Genomic DNA, 18,098 nt, shown 5'->3' with positions numbered 1-18,098 from the left:
CCACCGATAAAGTTGAGAGAAGAAACTGGCAGGAGTGCCCTGCAACTGGGGTACCTTCATTTTGTTGCCTTCTCCTTGACTTCAATTTCTCTTCCTCTGTAATCTTGCGATGTATAATATAGAAGAACCCACCAGAAATCAAACAGGCAATCGACAAATTCTATTAATTCACATATGTTTGTTGACATTTAAAAGCCAAACAATTTGGATTTATTTTTGAATTGGTTGGATATTTAACATTAATGATTATATATTTATTATAGATCCTTTCAAAATACTGTAGCAATAGCTTGTTTCGAATATAGATTATTTTATTTCATTTAAATAATAATGTAATTTATATTTTTAGATCAATATAAATTAAACATTAATGTGTTGTATTATATTAAAATATAATGCTATTAGTCTAAGTACACCACCACTACCACTTTATTGTTTTATAATTAATTGTAAACCCATCTTCATTTTAACTATTACAATCATTTATAACCAGAAAATACAATTCACTAAACTGTTTCCTGGAGAAAATAATATATTAAATCTGGATATCAATTCAAGTAAAACTAACAATGGTGCAATGGGTCAACCTACACAAAGTGATGATAGCTAGACACTAAAAATGCCAGATAACATGAAGAATTTGCAGTCTCCAAAATCCAAGTATCTGGACAAAAATATTAAATTGTGTACAGTGCAGCTACTAGTTTGTCTTGGGCATTGAAAGCAACAATCTGTCTAGATTATTGATACAGCCCTTCGGAAATAAGATTAGACCTCTAAATACATACAATGGAAGGCCTTCATCTATGAAACTTAAGGAGCCAAGGTCTAAAATTTGCGATGAATGAAGCTTAGCAAAATTCTTTATCTTTCTTTCTTAAATTGGTATGAAAACCATTGAAGAACTTGCAACTGATTAGTAGTGCCTCTATTCACACCTATCCATTATTATATAGACTATACTACTATTTTGTTACACCACCAAGTTCAATGTCTTCCGTGCCATTAGTCTCAAATCCACTCTTTCGTAGACTAACATCCTCATCTGTGACATTGCTCTCTTTCATAGGTGTAAATGATATGCTTTTTGCACTGGCTTGTTTTGCAGGCTGCACCGCCCAACTGTAGATTATCATGCCAACGATAGCAACTAACATCCCCATTATATTTTTAGAAGAGAGTGCTGAATCAAAAAGCACCCAGCCCAGTATAACAACACAAACAGTTTTCATGTGTCCCGAAACCTAAAAAGAAACTGCAGAGAAGCGCCCAATGCAAAGATACTGGCTCAGGTTACAAATACTGCTAGTGTGCATGAAAGTAATATAAAGAACTGCACAAAGTTGAACAACAAACACGATTAGATTTCATATTTCACATCTCAGTTAAAAACTATGATTTCAGCAAAGCAAATAGTTGAAAATATTCACATTTGGATCTGAAAATAGACTAAATACTTATCAGTAGTACAGTTTGAAACTCACAATTGCACCATATAAAAATTGATAGTTGAACAAGTTCCGTCCACTTAAATAATAATCTATAAATAGACTAAGCACTAAAAGAGAAGCAGCCTGGATAGGAGCAGTCTTGATTAGGAGATCAAATGAGCCAATGCTGTATTTCTTTTGTAAGGAGCCAATTGACTGCAAGAGGAACAAATTTGTTTTCTCTCCACGAAATTCATGTGTGAGATCGCATAATTACACACTTTTTCAATATTTTTATGACCTTCACCATATCCATCAGAGGGCCACCTCGTCTTTAAAGAAGCAGGGTTAATGGTTATAGTCATATCACTATCAGATCTATGCTTTTTAGTGGGTAGTACAGTGTATTCCTCGAGCATTGTGTGTAAACAAACTACATTTCATTCCCACTTTTCTCTATATATAAGGAAGCCATTGAAGTAGCTTCGAATTCATCTTCTTCTTCTTCAACTTGGCAATTACGGATTTCAAATAGTGATTTACCAATTAATTAAGTTGAACCCCTATCATTACAGATCGTCTTATTTCATTCAATATTTTTCCGTAACAGTAGTCCTGGTTTGAACTAAGTGCAATGGCAACCATGAATACCTGTCAGCCACTGATGGAGATGTGATCACCATTCTTAGCATTGACGGAGGAGGCGTCTTAGGGATCATCCCTGCAACTATTCTTCAATTTCTAGAGGTAGAGCTTCAGGTATTTTATTTCTATCCAATCCCACCCATTACATATTCTAAGGCTATTTCTACTGTGCTTACTGTTTTTAATGGTTTGGAACGACTGAGATCATTGAAGACACTGGAGATCGTACGAATGACATATCAGCTGTTGAACCATTCGTCAGTAACTTACAGGTGGTTTTGCAGCGGACTTTTACTGGCACCGACTGTTCCAAGCAAATTCCGGCAACGCCTAAAAAAATGGCGTGAGACATGAAGAGAAACCGTGGTGGGTATCCCCACCAAGTAAAGCCTATCGGCTTAATTATATTGTCTTCAAGGCGTTCATGCCAATCAGAATATAATCGACAAATATGAAACACGCCAATAAGACGGTAACGCTGTGCTGGACCGAAATCTTGGAACCCTTGCATTTTAATCGATCTTCCTCCATAATTTTCTGATGTATAATCCAAAAGAGCACACCAATGCTGCTACATATAAACAACAACGGAATCTCTACCAGTATTGAGGTCATCTGGGTGTGTGGCCGAAATGCAGTGCGGTAAAATATGGGAGTGATTTCCCACAAGACCAATAACAAAGTAATGCAGTTCCATTTCTGGTCACAATCTGTTGAATCTGCATCTCCAGTAGTTGCTGTTGCAGGGAAGTCTCAATGTCGATTAGAGACCTAATTGTAGGTAAAGAAGAAGTTCGATCCATGGGGATTTCCTCAGTGCAAACGAAAATAGCTCGGGAACAAAAGATGGTGTCAATTGGATTACAATTTCCAGTGAATTTTGATCGGTTGCGATGCCCTTCTTATGCTGGAAACAGGGGTATAAGCATTGATCCGTTTCTGTCTTTTCTTTGAAGATTCTGATGACTTCCTAAGCATATGGGGAAAGTGTTTGGAAGTTAGTAGCTAATCAATAAACGCGTTTCGGACTACCATCATAAAATCTGAAGAGGACTCAGTGCTTGGTGGTTCAAAGCAGAAGCATTCTAGTTTCTTTGAAGATGGATGGATATATCAGAAATTACTTGTGAAGGTCCCATTGGGAGCTATTTTCTTAATACACTTAGGGAAGTCTCAATGTCGATTAGAGACCTAATTGTAGGTAAAGAAGAAGTTCGATCCATGGGGATTTCCTCAGTGCAAACGAAAATAGCTCGGGAAGAAAAGATGGAGTCAATTGGATTACAATTTCCAGTGAATTTTGATCGGTTGTGATGCCCTTCTTATGCTGGAAACAGGGGTATAAGCATTGATCCGTTTCTGTCTTTTCTTTGAAGATTCTGATGACTTCCTAAGCATATGGGGAAAGTGATTGGAAGTTAGTAGCTAATCAATAAACGCGTTTCGGACTACCATCATAAAATCTGAAGAGGACTCAGTGCTTGGTGGTTCAAAGCAGAAGCATTCTAGTTTCTTTGAAGATGGATGGATATATCTGAAATTACTTGTGAAGGTCCCATTGGGAGCTATTTTCTTAATACACTTAGGGAAGTGTGAAATGGGAATTGGGGTCAAAATTTGATGGTTGATTTTTATTTTTTTTAAATATATTTTTATGAAGTTTATTTATTTGAATATATTTTTATGTACTAAATAATTTATGAATCAAGCACTATTTTAAGTTAATTAGTACTGTGAATACAGTTGATGACTATGGATTCTGCAGCAGTAGTTAGTGAAGAATATGCAGAGATTTTAATGTGAGGCCTTTAATGGCAGACATGGAAGTCAGCGACAATAATGATAAAAAGTGGAGCAATAAGTTCGAAAGAGCGGTTTTCATTCACTCTTACAGGCATTGGAATGTTCTAATTAATGTAATATATTTACTCTGGAACTGGAATATATTATATGGCTCGATTCCATTCTCTCTATTAATCTGTTTACCCTGGAACTGGAGTATGTTACATGGCCGGAAGGGAAGAAAAGGGGAGTTAAAAAAAAAACCTCTTACTCGACCTTTATGTGGGTTCGTTCAATTGCTGTGGCTTTTAATTTGCTTAGATAAAAAACCTTAGGGTAGACCTGACCTGCTACAAGTAGCAGTGATACAGAGAGATGAATAAAATTGAAGTTCAAGTTCATGGAAAGGATGGATTAAAGAGGGATAAGACCCACCTCAGGAAGAGCATTGCCAGGCGAAGCAGCGATGAGGGGTCGACTGTGCCAGCCTAGAGTTAAACACCCATTGTTCTCCTCTACTCTGTAACCTTCCCCACTTGGAAAAAGAGTAAGCAACATGCTAGCCTGCTTAAAGGCGTTAGACCCCAAATGTATAGCTTAAATCCGGCGTTATACAGTCGAAGCCTCCACTGCATAAGAGGCTCTTGTCTCTCCACACTGTCCGCTCCCTCGCAAGCCACAATGTTACAAATTTCTTGACGGAAATAAAATTCAGACATTACCTGCTGTTCGCTCTCCGGTGGGAGTCTGCAAGCTTCAAGAGAGTCGAAAATTGTGGAATAGTAGTGCAGAGCCTCTCTGAAACGGTCCAGGAAAATGGGTCGGTTGTGATCAGCTTCCTGCTCTACTACAGTTACTATTTTGGGGTTAAGACTTCGGACATGGTGAGAACTTGGTCTATTGAAGATGAAGGTTGAGATGGGTCGTAATCGATAAGGCGGTGGAGTTGGAGGATGGAGTTAACCGCCACGGCTTCAACCCCGGGCTTGATATCCAGCATCCATGGCTTCAGGTTACTGAGATTAGAGACCACATACCCCCTGAAGGAGAATTCTAAATTTACCGACTCAGCGAGATGGGCAAGTTTCATGCCGACCTCTTGGAGCACGTCTGACCCGTCGGGCTGTCTTGGACCGATTCCTGTTAGTCGAAAGGCCGGCGGGCCGCCCGGGCGGAGGGCCAGGGCTTGGATGAGTGCAGGCCATTGCATTCCTTGCTTGAGATTGAAGTCTATGATGTGCACCCGCTTGTGGTCGGCAAAAGCCTCCAGGATGGCCTGGTTTGCAGTGAAATAGGCGAATTTGAGGTAAGGGCAGCTCTCGTAGAAATGGATATGGAGAAGCTGCTCAGACACGGAGTCGTTGTGGTTCAGCAGAGCGTCCTGTGGAAGAGAACCGTAAATTCGCAGGGTGAGAGCCTCGGCGAAGTATTTGGCGACCTTTCCCATGGCGCCGCCCTGATTGCACGCCATGCTGCGAATGTCTTTCACCATTTTGCCCGCCACGATGGAGCGGTTTTCCTGAACGGCTTCCGCGCATGCCATGAGCATCTGCACCAGCCTAACGCCCGATTCCTGGGGATCCGTACCCATCGTCATAGGACGGTCTTGTGCCTGTGGCTGTTGGTGTTGGTGGGTCTGCTGCTGCTGTTCTCGCGATTGGACTTCCAGGGATGAGTTGCTAGAGCTGGGGATCAGAACTGTCGAAGGAGGCGACGGTTCGTCCGGAGAAGGCAGAGGCTGATGATGATGGTCTTGTTTCAACAGGCTACTTGACCCAGGATTTTTTAGCAGAGCTTCAGAGGGATCGGAGCTCTGGGAGAAAACGCCCACCATCTGATCCATATAACCCTTGGATTTCAGTCCATTTTCCTCCACAATTCTCTGATAAATAATGCAGAAGAGCACTCCAAAGATGGTACAAATAATCAACCAGGAAATCTCTACAAGTATTGAGGCGAGCCGGGTGTGTGGGCGAAATACAGTGAGGTAAAATATGAGAGAGATTTCCCACAAAGCCCATAAAAGAGTAATGCATTTCCATTTCTGATCGACAGCCTGTTGTAACTGCATCTCCAGTTTTTGCTGTTGCAGGCCGCCCTCAATGTCGCTTTCAGAGGTAATTGCAGGTAAATATGAAGATCGATCCATGGGGATTTCTTCTGAGCGCAAACGAAAATAGGTTCAGAACAAAAGATGGATTACAATTTCCAGGAATTGTGATGCCCTTCTTATGCTGGAAACAGGGGTAAAAGCATCGATCCGTTTCTGTCCTTTGTTTGAAGATTCTGTGAAAGTTGATGGTCGATTTTTTTTTAATTGTCCTTTTTATGATGTTTATTTATTTAAAGTTATCTTTTAGATTAAATGTTGTAGTGGGTTGAATACAATTAGAAAGGATGATGTATGTTCTTTGATTTTTTCATCTACCAGGATTCAAATCTTATAAAGGTGCAATAAATAAGGTATGAGGTTGGAATCATGTGCTATACAACTTTGATGGAATCATACCCCTCAACCTCTAGCTCTAAGCCAATCAAACATTAGCTTAGATTTGTGTTCTAAATACAAATAGATTTATATGATTCTAAAATGGTCAAAAACCTCAAAAAACAACAAATCTTAAGTAGACGCCATTATAAGTTCTTGGATGAAAAGACTTTGTATTTTAGTGCTACAACACAGTTAGGTGTCCTAATACTCTAAACATGAAAAACTGAGACTTTAAAAAATATTTGGACTATAGGAATAAGAAAATGACTAGAGGAAAGTACCCAATAGTTAAGTTGGTACCAATACTAGTAAGTGCTTGGGGACATTAAACATTCTGTATTTTAATGCTACAACTGTTGGAAATGTGCCTCTAATTCACTTGACCCTTGTTCATACTAATCGGGTTAACTTCGACCGATGAAACAGTGTGAAGGAAATTTGTGAACTCTATCGGTATAACTTTTGTCGATGAACTCGACATATCAGAGCTCGGAGTAGCAGGTTTGAAGTCATCCCGATGACCCGACGAAGTCGTCTTCGGTCATCGGGAGTGCTATCAACTATCGAGTAGACTTGTTTTGTGTTATGCCGATACCTGATGAATCCTCCTTGAGTCATTGGAGCACTATTGGCTATCGGGTAGACTTGTTCCATGTTATGCCGATACCTGATGATTCCTCCTTGAGTCATTGAAGCACTATCGGCTATCAGGTAGACTTGTTTCGTGTTATGCCGATACCCGACGAAGTCATTTTCGGTCATCGGGGTAGCATTAGTTATCAAATGGACAAAAGGATAAAAGGCGTGCAGTTTAGATCCAAATCCAACGATCATCGCTTTACCGCTATGGAAAGATGCACGTATGTTATTTCCTATGACTTGGTGACCATGGTGGGACCGGGCAAAAGGAGCAACTCAGACAGTTTAATGGGTGAGCAAGTCTGAAATGATCGGACGATTATCGCTATACCACTATGGCAAGATGCATGAGGTTTATCCTATTCGAATTGGTGACCATGGTGGGGCCCGACAGAAAGAGCAACTTAGACAGGTTAACGAGTGAGCAAGTTCGGAATGATCAGACGATTATCGCTATACCGCTATGGAAAGATGCACGAGGGTTATCTTATGCGACTTGGCGACCAAGGTGGGACCTGACAAAGGAGATCGAGAAGATCGGACGATTGGGATAGGTGATAGCTCGTCTTGCCGATGACCCGATGGAATCGCCTTCGGCGATCGGGTCTGTCATCGGCCATCGGAGATGTAGTTTTGAAGTTACACCGATACCCGATGCAGTTGACTCGTCTGGACCGGTGTATTTGAATGCAAACCGGTTCGATTCCTGGATGCATGTGGGATAGTTGTTTTCTCACGAATGCAGAACGACGCAGACAGTTAGATGTCTAACTGATTGGTGCAAACTGACAGTTGAATGGTCGACATGAAAATGTATATGAAGCCAAGAGGAAACTCGAACAAGGTTGTTGTTTTGATGATAAGTTGTATATTGTGGTGTGTAGCCGAAGTGATCAGAGTGAACATCTGTGTTGTGTTAACAGACTTTATTGTAAAGATTCTTTGCTGAGAATAAAGTGCTTTTGTTGTCGATGGTGGGTTTTTTCCCGAAAGGGTTTCCCACATAAATTCATGGTGTTTATCTCTACGCGTGTTTGAATTCTGACATTGTCTCTATTTTGTATATGCTAATCTTAGTATTTTGTAAAGTTTAAAAACACACTAGTCTTATTTCCCCTGCAAATTGACATTAGGGAAGCGTTTTTCCGCACTGTGCTTTCCTTACAACAACACTATTTGGTATTTATATGACTTCAAAGTTCTTAGTGTTGGTTACTAAATTATGTTTTTTTTAGGCAAACATTGGACAAGGGGTCTACTCCCATGTAAATTTAAAACTAAAATCAATAGAACTCACATGACCTAAAAGGATGTGTTTTAGAATTACATATTTTCAATTCTCCAATTTCTTTGATGATCTTAAAGTCATGTGATGCTTGTTTTTGGAAGAAGAGTTTTCTTCCTCTTTACTTATGTCTACTCCTACTTGATGCTAGATGAGGAGACTAAAATAACATTCTTGTCTATTTGAAGTATCTCCATAGTCAATGCATGTGGGTGAATCGATTTGAGTGATAGGGAGAGGAAGATTGCTTGGTTGTGAATTAGATTTCTTCCTTGGTGTGTCTGAATCCTCACATTTGTTTGTCTCGAAATTAATTACTTTACCAGACTCGGGATTAGGAGCAATTGGGCCATGAGGAGGGGAGGTGTTTGGAAAATGAGAATCATCATGAAGCGCATTTGGGGAAGCAAAACTTGGTTTCTCAATGGGAGTTACGACATAGTGGTGAGACTCTACCCCATTCCACCAAGTAGGTTGTGTCCTCACACGAGAAAACATCATGCTACAATAAGAAGTAAAATGTTACAATTGAAAATCATATCTTGCATCTAAAAGCGATTTTTTGATGTAACACATTTTGTTGAAGAACTCTCAAAGGATTATATCATAAGGCTATTCCAAATTTTAGATGAATAATGATTTTTCATAGTTGGAAACATTCTTTTTTTAAAATTGTTGATTTTCTTTTGTGTAAAATTATGAATGATATTGTCGAGATTGCCAACTAGTTTTTCAAAGAAGTTGTCAAGATACATGGGGTTGTTATAGAACTTACTGTTGACCATTTTTGTCTCAACCCTTCCCTATAGATAATCGATCAGATAAATCTTGAGTTTTGCATAACCTACGTGTTATGTGCACTGTGTTGGCAACGTGCAGAGGGGGCCCTTTTTTTATTCAGGCTCCAAGTTCTTTTTTCAGGTTGACCAGTCATGGCAATCAAATCATTTAGGGCTTACCCGCTAAATGGTCTTAGGTTCATGGAGGGATTGGCCCCTTTCACCCGCTACCGGCTAGCGTGGTTCCTTGTTATCGCTTTGTCGCATCAAACAAGAACATTTCCACTTTTGTTCCTTGTTCTAATCTTCCACTTTCGCGCGACAAGCGATGCTATTAGGAGGAAAGAAGACAGTGCGAGATAGAAAAGTAAGAGAAGCAAAGGTGTTCCCTTCCACCTCGTAGGCATTTCAGTGTGCCTAAGGGTGGCTTGCAGGGTAAGAAAACAAAGAGGCAAAAGGCTTCTTTTTCTACAAGATGTGGACCCCGTCTCATTGACATGGCCTTTTTGGCCAAGGTTTTAGGCCCGCAAGGTGCATTTTCCAGTCTTGCCGACATGGCCTGCTCTTGGCAAACTCTAAGGTTTTTCGGTATAAATTTACGGGGCGATGCAAGGGTTATTTTTTTTGGACGAAAGGTGATGTCTTGACAAAATATGGGGGGCCTCCTCGCTATCTTGTGGCAAGTTAATACAAATCACGGAGACCATGCGAGGTAAGAGAAAAAAAGAGCGATAGGATTCCCAGTCATCTCGCAACAATTTTCAAGAAAGCAGTTTGACCGTGCAAGGTAGAAACACATGGCGCGAGTGATGCTCCATGCCATCCCGCAGGGCGAAGGCAGTCAATCAAGGGTGATGTGGGGTAAATTGTTCACAGGCCAGATAGTCATCCCACAACAGTTTTCAAAGATGCAGTTTGGTTGTGCGAGGTAACCAAAATGCAAGAGGAAGGGTTTCCCGCTATCCTGTGGACCAAATGTGGAGTTTGAATGGGTACCACGAGGTAAACATTTAGAGAATAAAGGTGGTCCCCATCACCCAATAGTAATTTTTAAAGGGTTAACTAGCGCTACCTTGCAAGACAAGTAAGATACCTCTTTCCCGCCATCCCGCAAGAGATTTTGATGCAGAGATGGGAGCTCATGGGGAGACAATGTAGAGGATGTGTACCCAACCCATCACGTCAGATATCCGTGACTATCAAATTTTCACTTAAGAGACACAATTGAACGACCACGTTTTAAAGATCAATTGACCTTTTAGGGAGCTACGTGGAGAGATCTCACACATCCATCTTCGTGTGAATCTATCTGATCAACGGTTGATTTTCAAACTTGTAGGGGTCGTTGGGCATTTAAATGCTTTGCAGGGAGGTGGTTGTTGCCACTATGGTCGAGGTTTTATTTTACCTAGTCGGAGCCTAATTTTGGATCAGATTTCATCCAGCTATTGGATTTCGATGCCATTACTCCCAACATGACTTCTATAGGTTATTTTAGACACTACTCATGCCCATTCAACACGGAATGAGGACTTTTTCTCCTACAGACGCCATCTTAGATCCATCATGCGTCGAGCTCTCTTTCTGCAAAGGGGTTTTGCTTCTTCCTAGGTGGGGAAGATATTTTTAGAGTTGTCCTTGCATGCAATCAGATCAGATTGTTTGATCTAAATTTCTTCTCCTCTCTGATATTTTGTAACCTAATCCTATGTGGGTTAGGGTCTCTTAACTATAACCATTTGAGTTATGGCTGAACTATAAAGGCAAATTTGTAGCATTTGTACATGATCTTCTTTTCTTTCTTCTGCAGAAAACTATGTTTCTCTGCACTTGTAAATTTTGCCTTCCCTTACATGAATAAAATTAGTCTTCTTGCCTTTATTCAGTTTGAACATATTGTGTAAATGTTTACCTTCCTATTTGAATATGCTATAATTTGCTTTTCCTTAACTATAGATGACTATGTTGATCCCTCTATGGGTGTTGATTGTGAACTAGTCTTAGTTCCTCTCATCTCGTAGAATTCCAACCTCCACTCGCACTTAGGTGACTTATTAAAATATAATCTTGTGCATTCTTGGGGTAGTTTTATTAATGTTTTGTGTAGTCATAGGCAGGTAGATCATATTTTAGTCTAGGTGCAAACCTCTTTCCCTTCTTTAAAGCAACCCTTCTCTCTCTCTCTCTCTCTCTCTCCCTTTTCCCTGTCAAACCATAGATTAGTCCAATGTTGGGTTGGTCCAACACTCTGCATTTGGATTAGAAAGGAAGTTGGGCTTCTCTGAAGATTCAACCTCACTTTGGCAAGTCCCACACTTGGGAGGTTGTTTCCATGTTGCACAAGGTTGATGAGCATACGTGGTCATCAACCGGGTTCAACTTTTGTGACAATATTGTTTGGCATGCCTGGTGGGACAGATTGAACTAGCTTTGATTCAAGATTTCTTGTCTTTGGTTGAAAGTTGGTGTGTCTATCAGCAAACTCAGCCTTTGGAGGCAGCATCATACAACACCTAGCAACTCTAAAAGGAAAAATCTACCGGTTCTAGCAGAATAGAGTTCAACAACTAAAGATCTGGTGCGTTCTTCAGTCTCAAGATTTGGAGGCATCATTCCCCAAGCACTTGGCAACTCCGCAAGTCTTGGTATGTCGTCATCCTCTTGTTAGGCAAATCCTTTTTCCTTTAAGTTTTTTATGTAATAGGTCATGTTTTTTATGATTTTGCCACGAGCTCATACCATGGTTGTAATTTCTATTCACCCCCATTCTATGAAAATGTCAATCAACCCTCCCCATATTACCAACAAGAGAAAACTAGGATCACTCCTAGTTTTAACCCAAATACCTTTTCTCCAATAGAGCGTGGGAATTTCCCTAATCCTTACCACCCACCCCCCTACTCTACCTATTGATCAACCTCAAAAGAATGAGGCGACCCATCTTGTAGAATCCATTATGGCCAGAATGGCAAATATGATGCAGGATTACAGAAGGCAGCTTGATGGAATCAAGCAACAACTTTGGGAGTAGTAGCAGGAGGAGGCCTTTTACCAACAACAACAACAAGAGTTTGAGGCACAACAACAACATGAAGCTTTCCTTGCAGAGCAACTTAATTCTACTAGAAAAAAAGAAATCGAGGAGTTGGCAGCCATGGAGTTGCAGTGTATGCAGGTAGAGGCCTTTGTCGCCAAGTCCACTAAATTCAAGAGATCTCCTAGATTTGTTGAGGAGCATGTCCTTGAGCAAATCCACCCTTACAGTGAGCCTATTCAGGAGAGCTCTAATTTCAATGTCCCAAGTTTCATGGGAATGCCAACTATGGATGTGTAAGAGCCTATTTTTCAAGCCCCTCAGTGGTCTAGTCCCGTTGAGGTCCGACTTTGCAGGGATGGACCTGTTGTTTGGAGGGCAGATGGAACTCATCCTCCCCACATATATACCAGGCAACCTACTACTGGTGAAGATGATATTGAGGAGCCTTGGATGTTACAAGAAGAAATCAAGAAAGAGAAATTGTAGCAACAAATCACCACACCAGAACAAATATGCAGTGAGGAGGAAGTCTTGGTCATCTCTGATCACCTTCCCTCCTTCATTAAGGATGAGGAGGAGCTTTCTTCACCCAGATCAATGGCGGATACCCTACAAGAGCCTGCATTAGAGGAGGAAAATCACAAGGACTATGGGACAATGGGAGATATCAATTCTCCCCCCCTTCTCATATTTGTAGAGCTTCAAGAGAGTTGCAACATTGCCCAAATCAGTCCCATATTCTTTAAAAGTGAAGAAGAATTGCAAGAAGATTCCTTTTGGGATGATTTGGAGGGCTTTTGTTCAGATTTGGACATTTGGCCAACCTCTTATAGTGAGATGATTGTTAAGAAGCATGAGGAACAAATCATGGAGGTGCCTATGTTGTAGCCATGTCAAGTGCAAGGCCAAGAGTAGGCAAGTGAGGACTCTCGAGTTTTAGAGAGTCAAGAGGATGACTTGCAGAGGTTCTTGTTCAAAGTGAACAAGAAAACAGATCAGAGATGATTGATGAAGATAAAATTTTTGATATCTCTAATTTTTCAGAACTACGAGGTTGAGGTAGAACATGTGAAGGTTGATCATGATTTTAATGATCACATGTTCTCACATATCATTGACTCTTTGTGTTCCAATCTCAATGATGAGTCCATGCCCTAGGGATGGGAGTAATTTGGTCAGCATGATGAAATTTTGGTGGAGGAGACAATTGAACTTGAGTAAGCCAGCATGGAAGGTTCAAATTTTGGCATATCAGGAGGCTTCCCAAAAAGATACCTCTCCATGATTGGGGTCAAGCATGAAATTACAGAGACACATGCCCAAGCCAGAAGTGAGGGACAAATCAACAATATGTCTAATCAAGCTTTTGGGGTATGTTTGTTTGTTTGTGAGTTGCATGAGTTCCCGCAACTAGCATTAGTTTTTCCCTTCATCTTCCAACTCTGTATTTTATTTTAGAGCCACAAAAATCATCCCTCCTTATTTAGGAAGGGAAGCTACTTTAACCAATTTGTGAATGGTTTTGTTTAACAATTTCAAGATTCATTGGTTAAAGTAGGGTAGTGTACGTTTCTTTCCTCCAAGTGCTTTGACACATTGTATTTAGTTTCAGTTGTTTCTATTTGTAATAAGTACACTTGGACAATCTACTCTTTCAACATAGCAGAGAAATTTTTGACATTTTGCAAATGGCAGGGGTAGAAAGTATCTAATTTTGTTTAGGCCTTGACTCTATGCCCAATGGATACACTTCAGGCTATTGATCATTGTGCCAAGCAGGCTTGCCATCCCCTTTGAGTCACTAAAAATGTTGACCATTTTTGTGTCAACCCTTCCCTATAGATAACCGACTAGATAAATCTTGAGTTCTACATAACCTACGTGTTATGTGCATTGTGTTGGCAGCATGTAGAGGGGGCCTTTTTTTTTAATTTGGCGTCCAAGTTCTTTTTTCAGGTTGACCGATCATGATGATCAAATTATCTAGGGCTTACCGGCTAAAGGGTCTTAGGTTCATGGTGCGATCGGCCCCTTTCACTCACTATCGACTGGTAGGGTTCCTTGTTATCGCTTTGTCGAATCGAACAAGAATATTTCCACTTTTTTTCCTTGTTCCGATCTTCCAATTTCGCATGACAGGGTGACAAGTGATGCTATTGGGAGGAAAGAAGACAGTGTAGGATAGAAAGTAAGAGAAGTGAAGGTGTTCCCCACCACCCCACAAACATTTAGGTGTGTCTAAGGGTGGCTTGCGGGGTAAGAAAACAAAGAGGCAAAATACTTCTTTTTCGGCAAGATGTGGACCTTGTCTCATCGACATGACCTTTTCGACCAAGGTTTTAGGGCCGCAAGGTGCATTTTCTAGCCTTGCTGACATGGAGTCCTCTTGGTGAACTCCAAGGTTTTTCGACATAGCTTTCTGGGATGATGTAAGGGTTATTTTGTCTGGCCGAAAGTCGATGTCTTGACGAAATGTGGGGGGGCCTCCACACTATCTCGCAACAGGCTAATAGAAATCATGGAGACCATGTGAGGTAAGAGTAACAAAGAGCGACAGGCTTCCCTTCCATCTTGCGATGATTTTCAAGAAAGCAATTTGGTTGTGTGGGTAGAAACACATGGTGCAGGTGATGCTCCCTTCCATCCCATAGGGCGAAGGCAGTTAATCAAGTGTGTTCCAGGGTGAATTGTTGGTTTGCTAGATAGTCATCTTGCCACCCCGCAATGGTTTTCAAAGGTGCATGGGTCCCAAATGCAGGCTATGATCCTGCCATCCTACAATCCTGCAGGGTAAAGATGAATCATTTAAAGGGTTTCCCCCTATCTCATGGACCAAATGTGGAGTCTGAATGGGTCCCGTAGGGTAAACAATAAGAGAATTTAAAGGTGTTCTTTGCCACCCCGCAACAATTTTCAAAGGGTTAGCGCAACCTTGTGGGGCAAGTAAGATACATCTTTCCCACCATCCCATAGGAGATTTTGATGCAGAGACAAGATCTCATGGGGAGACAATTTAGAGGATGTGGACCTGACCCACCATGTCAAATATTCGTGATTGTCAGATTTTCACTTAAGAGACCCAATAAAATGACCATGTTTTAAACCTTGATTGAGCTTTTGGGGAGCTATGTGGAGAGATCTCACGCGTCCATCTTCACGTGAATCTCTCTCATCAACGACCAATTTTCAGACTTGCAAGGGTCGTTGAGCATTTAAATGCTTTACAGGGAGGTGGTTGTCGACCTGATGGTCAGGGTCTTATTTTACCCAATCGGTGCGCGATTTTGGATCAGATTTCATGCAGTCATTGGATTTCGACACCATTACTCTAGACATGACTTCTGCATGTCATTTTAGACACTATCCATGCCCATTTAATGCGAAATGAGGACTTTTTCTCCTGTAGATGCCATCTTAGATCCATCATGCGTCAAGCTCTCTTACTGCAGAGAGGTTTTGCTTCTTCCCAGGTGGGGAAGATATTTTTAGAGTTGTCCTTGCACGCAATCAAATCAGATTGTTCGATTTGATTTTCTTCTCCTCTATGATATTTTATAACCTAACCCTATGTGGGTTAGGGTCTCTTAATTGTAACAATCTAAGTTATGCCTGAACTATAAAGGAAAATATGTAGTATTTGTACAAGATCTTCTTTTCTTTCTTCTGCAGAAAACTATGTTTCTTTGCACTTGTAAATTCTGCCTTGCCCTTACATGAATAAAATTAGTCTTATTGCCTTTATTCAATTTGAATAGATTGTGTAAATGTTTACCTTCCTATTTGAATATATTTTGATTTGCTTTTCCTTAGTTGTAGGTGACCGTGTTGATCCCTCTGTGGGTGTTGATTGTGAACTAATCTCAGTTCCTCTCCTCATCTTGTAGAATCTTAGGTGATTGATTAGAATAAAATCTTGTGCACTCTTGGGGTAGTTTTATTAACGTTTTGTGTAGTCATAGGCAAGGAGATCACATTTCAGTCTAGGTGCAAACCTTTTTCCCTTCTTTCAAGAAACCCTTCTCTCTCCCCTTTCCCTGCTAGAGCATAGATTAGTTGTACCAGTGTTGGGTTGGTCCAACACTTTGCATTTGGATTGGAAAGGAAGTCAGCCTTCTCTGGAGATTCAACCTCACTTTTGCAAGTCCCACACTTGGGAGCTTGTTTCCATGTTGCACAAAGTTGATGAGCATAGGTGGTCATCAAACGAGTTCAACTTTTGTGACAACATTTACCTCATACAATGATACAATTTTGTTGAGAAATTTTGGTTCATAATGGGGAAAATATTGACTACATATCTAAATTATAGTCTTACATACAATCTATAAACAAATGATCATATATATAAGTTATTAATAGGAGTTTAGGAAATCTCCTAAGAAGTTTCGATAGAGACAAACTAGCATGGTAGGACATTTTGTTGGAATATTTTAAATTTTTGTTCAAAACTTAGTAAATTGGTCTATAGGAAAGATCCCTTTAAAAATTATATATGGCACATCTCCTTAAGACCTTGCCACATTTTTTATAAGGTACCTAATGTAGAAGAGTTTGGATCTAGAACATGTATGATGTGCATGAACAATTAAAACATTAGTTCCAAATAGAAGTGACAATAAGTAAAAATTAAGAGAAAAAGATCATAAAAGTAATAGGAATTTTTTTGGAGGGGATCTTATTATAGAACATTTAATAATGAACATAATTCCATGCCCTAAACTTTTGTCATTACAGATTGTAGTCATTTTAGCATTTATCCCTATAGCATGGTTTTAGGACTCATTTAGCCCATCCTTAGCAGTCTTCCCCTAATTTAAGTACCAAACATTTTTGTTTTTTATTTTGTGTTCAAAAATATTTCATGCATTCAAATATATATGTTCATGTTTATTCTATTCTATATTTTTATTTTATACTATTTTTAATATATTTTTATTTAGATGTAAGCATAATTGTCTAGATTTCTACATACTAATACTATATGGACTGTATTTAATGCCCTTGCCAATGAAAAAAATTAGTTTTCTTTTTCCATAATTCCTACTCAATGTGATCTTGTCAAAGTTTGCATCAATATTCTCCTAATTATTTTGTTGAATTCAAAGATGAGATGACGTAGAAGATTCATATTCATTCCTTTCATGTATTTTAAACTAGTTATGGTTTTAAAGGAAATTTTCTTTAGTTTTCTTAGCACTATTCTTAAAAAATTGTAAGATTTTTGACCTATTTTATTGTGATCACATTATTGTCATTGGCATTGTTGTTTATAGGCATACATTAATTACAAGCATATTCAAATTGCTTTTTTTTGTGATAGCATTCTATTCTAGCATAGATTAGAATTTTATTAGAGGAGTGTTTCTTTGGGGGAATAAGAGATACTTCTATTCAGTATGGAAAATTCATCCACATAAGTTTTATAGATCTAAATGGAATCAAAGAAGTGTCTAATTTAATGAAGAAATAGTTATGACAAGGTATAAACCTATAAAAAAGACATTACTATCTTAATACTAAAGTGAAATCCAAAGTCAAATAGGAATTAGATAAGATGTTGAGTGGAGGGATCATAAAACTTCTAGAAGATTCTAAGTGGCTAAGTTTGATGATCATCCAACATAAAAATATCAAGGAGACATGAATTTATGTTGATTTCAACAAATTGAATAAAGCATGTATTCCTAATCTATTGCCTCTGTCTTCAAATAAAACGGTCCTAGAATTAGTCATTGGAAGGGGAATGCATTTTTTTATTAAAGGGTTTTTAGGTTACCACCAAGTAAATATTCAAGAGAAATACAAAAACAAAATAGTTCATTTATGTACATACTAGTAGCTTTTTATCTATAAAGTATCCAAATAATATTTAGTAGAATCATGGTTGATTCTTATAAGGATTTCATACATGACTTTTTTTTAAGTTATTTGGATGACTAGAATATTTATGGATTATTGAAGGATCTTGCATATTATTGAGATTGATGTTGGAGAGATAAAAAAGTTTCCA

The 18,098-nt window shown here is 39.4% G+C and overlaps 1 pseudogene across 1 annotated transcript; it reads right to left on the bottom strand.

The window, feature by feature from the left end:
- Positions 1-578: 578 nt before the first annotated feature.
- Positions 579-6,158, bottom strand: LOC131028984 (DELLA protein GAI-like; annotated as a pseudogene). The gene is made up of 2 exons (XR_009102674.2): positions 4,293-6,158; positions 579-1,333 (listed from the first exon to the last, which is right to left on the bottom strand). The product of XR_009102674.2 is annotated as a DELLA protein GAI-like (transcript).
- Positions 6,159-18,098: the final 11,940 nt, after the last annotated feature.

The sequence above is a fragment of the Cryptomeria japonica genome, chromosome 10 (genome assembly GCF_030272615.1).
Source record: "Cryptomeria japonica chromosome 10, Sugi_1.0, whole genome shotgun sequence".
NCBI lineage: Eukaryota > Viridiplantae > Streptophyta > Pinopsida > Cupressales > Cupressaceae > Cryptomeria > Cryptomeria japonica.
The sequence above is the reverse complement of the archived record's forward strand: the minus strand, read 5'-3'. Positions and strand labels throughout refer to the sequence as shown.